General features: G+C 67.1%; 1 protein-coding gene across 2 annotated transcripts in view; it reads left to right on the top strand.

Moving 5' to 3' along the window:
• TMEM179 (transmembrane protein 179) overlaps window positions 1-9,881 on the top strand; it is a 61,565-nt gene that overhangs the window by 22,938 nt on the left and 28,746 nt on the right. The window lies entirely within an intron of this gene.

The raw sequence follows: 9,881 nt of genomic DNA, 5'->3' as shown, positions 1-9,881 counted from the left end.
GTCAGAGGGGGGCAGCAGGGGTGAAGGCACCTGCATTTCCCAGGGTCCTTCTGGGCTGGGGGCTCCTTGTGTCTGAGCGGCAGCCGTCCCACGTTAGCAGATGAGGAAGTGCCACTCAGAGAGGGGAGGCAACTTGCCCAAAGCCACACAGCCCAGGGGTGGCAGCCGGGCGGGGTCTCAGTGCCGCCCCCCTCCCCGCCCCCGCCGCCGCCCCAGCTCGCCCCAGCTGGCTCCTGATCTGCTGGCATATATGGCCGCCCGGAAGGGGTGAGGCCTGAGGAGAGACCACCTCCACCTCCCGTCTCTGTCGGGAACTCAGGCAAAGCTTCGTGAGGGGCCCGTGCCCTCCTTTGCCTGTCGTTTCCCAGGCAGGCGGGATGTCCCAGTACTTATGGTCCCAACAGCTGTGAGGCCCAGGAGAGAACAGGTGTCTTTATCAGTGGGCTTCTCCAGAGAAACAGAAGCGACAGCATGTGCGTGTGGAAAGAGATTCACTCTAGGGACGGGTCCCCCCTGCTCGTGCTGTCGCTCTAGGGATGGGTCTCCCTGTGCTCATGCTGTCACTCTAGGGACAGGTTCCCCCGTGCTCGTGCTGTCACTCTCAGGGATGGGTCCGCCCCTGCTTGTGCTGCCACTCTCAGGGACGGGTCCCCCCGTGCTCGTACTGTCACTCTAGGGACGGGTCCCCCCGTGCTCGTGCTGTCACTCTCAGGGACGGGTCCCCCCCGTTTGTGCTGTCACTCTAGGGACAGGTTCCCCCGTGCTCATGCTGTCGCTCTAGGGACGGGTCCCCCCGTGCTCATGCTGGCCACAAGGCCCCACGACCGGGCCCAGGAGAGCCGGCCGTGGGTCTCGCTCTGAGCCCAAAGGCGGGAGGAGACCCGTGTCCCAGCTGGAAGATGGAGAGAGGGGGCGGGTTCTCCCCCTCCGCCTTGTCTTCAGGCCCCAACTGATCGGACGAGGCCCACCCACATCAGGCGGCCTCCGCTTCCCTCAGTTCGCCGAGTCAGATGTCCGTCTCACCCAGAAATGCTGGGCGTAAGGTTCCACCAAATACCCGGGCCCCTGCGGCACAGCCACGCTGACGCGTAAGACGAGCCATCGTGGGGCTGGTTTCCAGCTGGAGTTCCGGGGGGACTGCAGAGGCTCTGAAATGCAGCCACCGCAGCGACTCGGCATGGCCTGGGAGCGTCGCGGTGGCCTCTGTCTTTGGTCAAGCACCCGGGCGCCTGCCTATGGCCCAGCACTGACTCTGACTACTGGGCCATCCTGGGACCAAGGTCCTGCTGGATGAGGGACCCTGCGGGGGGCAGATGGGAGCCGAGGCCCGTGTGTGGTCCCCCACCTTGGCCCAGGGGAGTAAGTGAATACATTTCTGTTGCTTCCTGCCGCTCGACTATCCTGTTTGTGGCACTTTGTTATGGCAACTGCAGCGAACGACCGGACGCCTCAGCGCGGGCGCCGAAGCCCCGGGGCTGGAGGAGTGACTCCGGGCACCCAGGACGGAGGCACAGAGACGAGCCCGAGGGTGAGCCCCGGGCGCCTCCAGTGTGAGAAGTCGGGTGCTCAGAAGAGTGGGGGGCCTGGGGTTGGGCCAGGCAGTGGGGAGAAGGCAGAGGGCTCCCAGCGCCACCGCAGGGCCAGGAGGGGAGTGGGAAGAGCCCTCTGAACTTGCCGGAGCTCTTCCGTGGATTGGAGAGAGCAGAGCCAGAGTGGGAGGGCTCAGGGGCAAACAACGGAGGGGCGGCGGGGGCAGGGGCAGTACAGGCTTCACACTGGAGGGGCTGGTGTGCGCTCTGGGTAAGAACCAGGCTGGGGTCCCCGGGCACAGGCTGCCCCTCGCGGGAGGCAGTGGGGTGGGGCGGGGGGGGGGTTTCTATTCAAGGGAGGAACAGCTGACCGTGAGGTAGTGAGTCCCCCATTACTGGAGGAAAGCAAAGGGTGATTTGTGCCTCTGGGGACTCTCCAGGACTCCGCACGACTCCACTACGACACTTGGGGTGGGGACAGCACCGAGGGAGGGAGGGGGGCAGCGGTGAGCCTGTGGCCTGTGTGCCCGCCAGGGCGCTCTTGACGCACAGCTGCCGGCGAAAGACTTCTCTTCCAGTGCAGATGTTGGTGGGGTCACAGGCCCCCGTGCAAGGTCAGCGCCCCTTCCTCTGGAGCCCACGGCTTGTCATTCTCGGACGGAAACGGACGCTCGGGAGGTTAGGGCCACGCGTGCCCACCCTACCACCCAGCCGGAGCCCTTGTTCGGAGGATGGGCTGCCTGGGTGGTGCTCCCACCCCAGCCTGGCGGGGCCCTGGGTCACCGTGCGGCTGGTCCGCTCCAGTCAGAACCGCGGGACGTGGGGCCCCAGGCATCTGTCTCCACAGCTGTGATAACGGGAGGCTCTGGGCCCCGTTGTGCACTAACAAAAGTGGTCCCTTTTCCCATCTCCTAAATTATTCATGACCTCCAAGAGGCTGTAAAAGTCCTCAGCTCTCTCCAGGAGCCATAATTACAATGATAAATTTTATTTATAAAGCCGGTCCCTCCCGCGAGCCAGCTGCCTGGGGGGCGGTACATAAGCCATAACCGAGATAGGGGCCGTGGAAATCTGCCTGTCACAGCTGGCTTTCCGGCAAGGTCTCGGGGCTGGCTGCAGAGGCGGGGGCACCGAGCGGAGGTGGGGGGGCCTCGCCACTGGCCCAGCCTGCCGAGGGGCTGTGTTCGGGCTTCTGTGGGGGCACCGCACGGCCCCAGGGCGCGGGTTTCCGGCGCAGAGCCATCCGGTGTGGGCCCGGCTCCTGCCCCGGGAGTGCTGCTGGCCGGCTTCTGGTCCTCGGTCTTGGGACCCTGAGAACCCACTGCAGGCACGTGGCCCTGGCTGGCCCCGGGGCCGAGTATTCACACCCGTGACACGTGCCCCGATGTCTTCACACGTGATCTGCCTTCCGCGTCACTCGTGTGTGGGCGCCTTCGCTGCGCGTCCTCGCTGAGCCCTCCCGAAGCTGAGCCCCCGTCGACCGTCGCCGAGCCCGGTGGGTAGGAGCCAGGGTTGGCCTCCCCGGCTGATGAGGACTTGGGCTTTGCGGGGAGACTGCCCCGCACGGGAGCCTGAGGAGGCAGCTCAGGGTGAAGGTTTGTAGCGGGCCCGCTGGCAGCTCCCTCGCAGCCAATGCTGCATCGCTGCCTGGACGTCTGGTGCGGAATGTTCGAAAGAGCTGGCCCTGGGGCCAGAGGGCCGGGGCGCCCCCGTCCCCCTGCTCCTGGCTGCGTGACCTGGGGCCAGTCACCGCCCGTCGGAGAGCTGCTGAGCCCTCCCCTGCGGGGGCTGCTGCGGCACCAGGCGGGGCTGGCCGGGTGGGCGCAGCGGCTGAGGTGCCCACCACCTGCCCGGCCCGGGCGCGCTCGTCACTGGGCGCTGCCCTCCCCGGTGGCGCCGCGTGCAGGGGGGATCCTCCCCAGGCCGGTGGGCGGGGAGAGCCCGTCTGTCGGATAAAGGGCCCGGGTGGGCCTCGATCTCGGGGGCACCGGACATTGCCTTGGTCAGTGAGGCTCAGGGGGGCCGGGACAAGTGCATCCGGGCACAAGCCCTCCTGACGGCAGGCCCAGGGACGTGCGTTCCGCCGTGAGGTTAGAGCCCCAGCTCCTGGCGCGCGCCTGGGCCCCATGCTGCCGCTGGCGTTGCCCGCTCACGGGTTCCCCGGCGTGTGCAGGGAAAGCCATTTTGGTGGAATGAACCCCAAAGAAACCAGCGGGAGCTTCCAAAACTGCCCATCCTGGCCGGGAGCCGTTCCAGACCCCAGGGTGGTTACAGACAGGCAAGGTCCCCGAAGACTCGGGGGAGGCAGGGCTGGCGGTCCACACCCTGTCCCCGCTCGGTTCACCCTGCGGCCCCTGCAAAAGCCAAAGGGACCTGGAGGTCTCCCGGGAAGGCGTCTGTGGGCCAGGACGACAGCTGCGGGGCCGGCCGGCCCGCACGCGGGCCAGGTGGCTTGGCCGAGGTACCTGCGGTGGATGCCGTCCGTGGCCAGGGAGGGTCTCCGGCAGGCTCCACGGGAGCACCTGGGCAGCACACGCCTCCCGGGTGGGGAGCTTCCCTGTTTGTAAAGTCGCCCTGGTGTCCGTGGCACCCAGGAGACACCACACTGGGAGTTACAGGCGGGCCTGCGAGAGCCGGAGGGCGCCCGTAGGTCACACAGATGGGTGGCCCAGACCCGTTAGCCTCCGTCACCTCGACAACACTCCCTCAACTCATACTGGGGGCATCGTGGTGGCGGGTCCTCGATGATTAGCTGATGATGGAGGAAAACAGGGGCCTGGGTCCCGGAGGGGTCCCCGATGGACACAGGGAGCATCGTAGGGGGCAGGGCTGCAAGCAGTGACCTGGTGTCCCGCCCTGCACGGGGAGAGATGGCAGGGGGCTGCTGGACCCTGGAAGTGGCCGGGATGGTTGGTCAGGGGCCTGGGAGGGGCCGCGGGAGCCTGGGGACAAGGGGTCTGGAGCAGGTGGGGGCTGGGTCTGTGGGGCAGGCACACAGCGTGGGGCTCTGGAGAGAACTGAGCAGACAGGCCTGTTGGGGTCTGCTGCAGGTCACAGGAGACAGGGAGAGGGCTCCCCTTCGGGGCTGCGCCTGCCTCCCCGCCTCCGTGTGGCCCCCCAGGCCCCGGACCCACCCCCGGGGGATCTGAGCAGAGGGCTGCTTCCCCAGGCTCCTGAGCTTTGCCCCAGCGCCGGGGCCAGACCTGGCTCGGAGTCTGCGGGGGGGGGGGGGCGCCGCTGAGGGGGGCAGGCATGGGCTGAGCTCTCGGGGAGGGGCCCCCCTCCGGCAGCCAGGCTGGAACCTATCGGACGCCGTGGCCTGGGGATTGTGCAGAGTGGCCAGAGCGGAATCCGGAAGCCCGGAAGGAGGCTGGAGTCCTGCTTTCTCCTTGTGGCCCCATTTCCATTTCCTATTAGCGACAGAGTTGATTGGATGTGCCACTGACAACTTCCCGGCTTCGGGTTTCTCTGCCTCCACCTGATGAAACCAGCCGCAAAGTTTCAGTGAAAAAGTCATTTAAAAGTAGCCCTTGAGAAATCACTGCCAGGAGCTGGGGGACCTGGTGCCGGGGGAGAGCGCCTTGGGGACACAGTACCAGGGAGGGCCAGGGGGACGGGCCCGCTCAGGGTCGGACCAAGGGGCAGCGGTAGCAGCTGACAGAGAAAGGCACAGACTTGCACCCAGGTATTTCAAGTCTGGCCGGAAGTGTGAGGTCTTCAGGGGGTCAGGGCCGGTGGTGGGGTTACACTTGCGGGGTCTCTCCCTACGCCCGCCACTCCCGGGAAGCCCTCAGCCAGGAGACCCCCAGCAGACGCCTGAATCCTGGCATCCCCATCCTGGCCAGGACAGTGAGCATCCCCGCTCCCTCAGCAGAAGCCCCCACCGTGGCCGCTCCCTGGGTCTCCGCATCCCCTCACCTCAGGCTAAGGCGAGGACTGCCCTGTCCCCGCCTCTGAATGCAGCCACACACAGGCTGGGCATCCCGGTGACCTCAGGTTCCTCAGGTGGCCTGGTGTCCACGCACCCACGGGCCATGTGGGCATCGCTTCAAGAAGATCCGAGCCGTGCAGACCGAACTGGGCCAGGGTGCGTGTTCACACCACAGAGCCGTCGGGTCCATGGGAACAGCCACGGGGGGCCCGAAAATGGCCATTTAGTGGAAGTGCCCGGGCCGCCCCCAGGGAGTGCTGCTGGCCGTGGTGCTGGCCGGTGCCCGGGGGTTCCCACCTCACGGTGCACGCCGCAGCCATGTTCAAGCCTGCACCCGTGGGTGTCCCCTGGGTTACACCCCCCTCCCGCTCTCCTGCCCTGGTGCTCTTTCAGCCTGGCTCCTGCCAGCTCCCACCCTCCTTCGTGCACGGTCACCTTACCGGGGGAGGACAGGTGTGCACTGGGTTCTGCCCGAGCGTGGGTGGGTGCGGGGTGGGTGTGCGCGCACAGCCAGGCGGAGCAGAAGAGGCGTGCTCGAGCCCAGTCAGGGCACACGGCTCCCGTCCTCAGTCGACGAGGAAGTTTGTTTCCGGGACCCCTGGGTGGTGGCCATGTGCCGTTGTCCAGGTTGTGAGATGAGGAACCAACTTTGATTTACTGCCGGAGGGGCGGAGACGCCATGGAGGCGAGGCACAGCCCTGCCCGTCTTCCAGAGTACAGAGGACCCAAGAGAGGGTTGGGAAGTCAAAGGTCCAGTATGCAAGGACTCTCACAGAAGGGGCCGTGCTCAGCAGGACCCGTGCGCGTCCCTTCTGCACACCAGCCCTCGCCCCTGCCCCCAGCTTCTCTCCATTCACACAGGTCTGGGGTGCCCAGCATGAGCTCAGGGACCACGTAGGCCTGAGCAGAGGCGGGCCTCCCCTCCTTCGTGCTGGGTCCCATGGTCAGCACGCCCGGCTCCCCCGATGGCCCTACACATGAGGGGACCTGTAGTTACCCTCTGTGATCCTACAGCCGCCCAGCACCAGCCCCGTGCGCTCGGACAAAGGGGACAGAAAGCAGCCTGGTCAGCTGGGCCGTCCCCCCTGGCCCTATGGCACCCAGCAGGTGGTCGTTCCCGTGACTGCCGGCTCCCTCCCGGGATCACGCCTGCACACGTGTGCCCACGCCCGCACACGCGTGCACGCGTTCACAAAGCCTTCACAAGGCCCCACACGTGTGCACACGCTGACACGCATGTCCGCACACATCCGCACACGCGTGCACGTGCCTGCACACGCCCGCATATGCGTGCATACCCCCCCCACGTGTGCACACTTCCACACACACGCGTGCACGCCGCACGCTGGGGTGCGGCCGGAACAGAGACCTCCGGGCGGGAGACGCCTCAGTCCCCGGGGCGGGAAGGACAGGGGGCCGCCGGGATTCCCCCCACCCCCCACCGCCACGGGCTGCTGGGCGCAGGAGGAAGGGGGCCCCGTCTGAGTCCCGAGCTCTGCTTCTGGGCCCTGCTGCGGCCCTGCTCCGTGTCCGCGCCGAGGCAGCCTGCGGGGCTGAGGGAGGCTGATTAAGTGCCAGACTTTATAGTGGATGGAACGGTGGAATCTTCTATAAAATCAGCCCGCAATGAGGGCTGGCCGTAAACGCTCCGAGCCCAGCACACTCTGGGGGTGGGGGCGGGGGAGGGGGGGACACAAGGCAAAGAAACGGGGTGGGGGGAGTTTATTGCTCTCCGTATGATCAAATAATGGAGTCATTAAGATAAAATACTTTTTCAGAGCATTAAAATTAGTGGTGAATTGATTCCGTGGTAAAACAGGCTTATTTTCCTTTTTGGGGCTTATATAGAGCTTTTGCGCAGCCTTTTCTGTATAACGGTTTAAGGAGCCGCACTGTTTCCAGATGCGAGAGGAGGCAGGCACGCAGGTGGGGGGGAGGCCGAGACCCGCAGGCACTTTCCCGCAGGAGGCGTCGGTGGGGTCGCACGGCCTGCCCTCTGCTGCCCGCTGTCCACCCGGCACCTTCGTGCCTCTGCTCTGCAGGCCCAGGCAGGGTCCCCAGAGCGGAGGTGGAGGCCGGAGGCAACAGTCAGGGGACCTCCCCACCAGACTGGGCCCACAGGAGGCAGGGGCCGTGGCGGTGATCCGGGGCCACGGGGCCGTGTTTCTAACGCCGGGCAGAGGCCCCCACTGGGGGTGGCTGGCGTGGGGGTTGGGGCGGGAGGTCGGACAGCCGTGCAAAGGCCCCGGGGTGGGGGGGAGGGGAAGAGAGGCTGCAGCCAAGAGGCCTGGGGCGGGGGGCTCCTGTTGTAGGGACGGAGGGGCCACCTCACAGCTTCCAGGACCCGGCACACCCTACTTCACACGCGGGGGATCCCAGACTGAGGACACGGGAGGTGTCCCGTGGCCGCGTGCACCTGCGCGATTTGTGTGGGATCCTGCGGGAAGGTTGTGAGTCCGGAGGTCCGGGCAGACCTGACGAGCCTGCGTTTCCCGAGCATCTGTGGTGGCTGATGTTGGTGCTGCCGTGACCCCTGTGCGGGGTCATCGGGCGGGCGGGGTCCTGTCCTCGCCCGGGGTGGCGAAGCGGGGCGAGCCCTGACCCGGCCGGCCTGCCCTTCTGTAGATGGGACGGCAAGTCCAGGTGGACGAAGGCCCGGGGACACCCCGAGGCGGGGACTCCCCCCCAGTGCCTGTTAGGGGAGGGGCCTGCGGGGCGTCCAGAGCCCCTGTCAGCGCTCTGGCTTCTCGGGGCCCCTCCGGGGAGCCATCTGCACGCTGCCGGCTGAGTTACGTTCGCTTTCTGCAGCTGACGGAGAGCTCCCGTTCCAGCCCCCGATTCAAGGGATCGAGGCTTGTGATCTCGGCAGAGTCCCGGGGAGGGTGGAGGGGTGACGGATTTCCCGGATCGGATCGTATCTGCCAGCCGCTGCCTCACCCGGGGGGGTGTTGCCTCCCTGACACCCCACGACCCGCCCTCCAGAGGGGCTTGGAAAAGTGCCAGTATTTGGAAGGCAGGCAACGTGGGGAGATGGGCAGAGAGGGCTCCTCCCTGCCCTGGGCCTGGGTGCCCCCCGCTGCTCCCCACCGCCTCCTCCCCCGGCCGACCTCCTCCCTTGAGGCTTAGCCCCCCCGCCCCAGCACCCGCCCCCCGGCCCCAGCACCTGCCCCACCCCAGCCCAGCACCTGCCCCCCTCCCCAGCATCTGCCCCCCTGCCCCAGAACCTGTCCCCCTGGCCCCAGCACCTGCCCTCGGCCTAGCACCTGCCCCAGCCCAGCACCTGCCCCCCCCCCCCCCGGCCCAGCACCTGCCCCCCTCCCCAGCACCCGCCCCCCGGCCCCAGCACCTGCCCCCCGGCCCAGCACCTGCCCCACCCCAGCCCAGCACCTGCCCCCCTCCCCAGCATCTGTCCCCCTGCCCCAGAACCTGTCCCCCTGGCCCCAGCACCTGCCCCCCCACTCCACCCCCCGCACTGCCCCAGCACCTGCCCAGAGCTGCCTCCATGGGGGCAGGGATTCTGAGCTTCCTTCTTGACAAGTCTTGCTTGGTGGGGGGCTCCAGGTGGGCAAGGCCCCTCTGCCTGTCCGTACCCCCAGCCCACCAGCCCTGGCTCTGAGGGGGACCTGGGCATCTGGGGGCCGCTGGAAGCTTTTAGGAGCAAATGCCTCTGTGTGGGAGCCCGTCTGCTTGCCGCTGGAGAGGAAGAAACAGGGGCCCGCGGGGCAAAGTAATTCACTCCATGCCTCCCTGGGAAGATCACGGGCCTCAAGCCCGGAGCCCCATGTTCTGAGGGACCCCCCCATCCCAGACACAGGCTTTCCAGTGGGCACGGGGGAAGCAAGGAAGGGGCACACGGGATCACCCCAGGTCGACCTCTGGCTTTGGAAGTGGCCTGAACTGTGGGACGCCCGGCTCCAGCTGGTCCTTGGATAGCAGACTGGCCTCTCTGGGCCCTGGGGACATGGGCAAGGCCCCAGAGACAGCGGTGTTACACAGACTTCCCTTCCGTCATGGTCCAGGGGTTCACGTTATGGTGGTTCCCGGGTGATCCAGAGGGACACAACGTGGGTTCTCTACTGGGAGTTTCTGGAGCCTCGGGGCCACGGGGCAGTGCCCACCTGCTGGCCGTCCCTGTACATCTGCGTGCACAGCCTCCCCTCCATCTGCCCCCCGCCTCAGGGAGCATTCCTGGATGGGGGCAAGAAGGCTCCTTGGGAAGGCCCCCTGCAGGCCCCGCTGAGGGAGGAGGAGCCCTTCAGACGCTGAGATGAGGATCTGCTGACGGTCCAGAGGCCCCAACAAGGCGGTCTTCCCCGCACAGGGGGCACGGCCTGGCCTGGCCCTGTGTGCAGGCCCCCGGGCCTTCTTCTGCGGCCCGGGCCGGGGTGGGATCTTCCCACAGCCTCCATACCGCCCGGGTT

Source organism: Neofelis nebulosa, chromosome 7 (assembly GCF_028018385.1).
Source record: "Neofelis nebulosa isolate mNeoNeb1 chromosome 7, mNeoNeb1.pri, whole genome shotgun sequence".
NCBI classification, from domain to species: domain Eukaryota; kingdom Metazoa; phylum Chordata; class Mammalia; order Carnivora; family Felidae; genus Neofelis; species Neofelis nebulosa.
The sequence above is the reverse complement of the archived record's forward strand: the minus strand, read 5'-3'. Positions and strand labels throughout refer to the sequence as shown.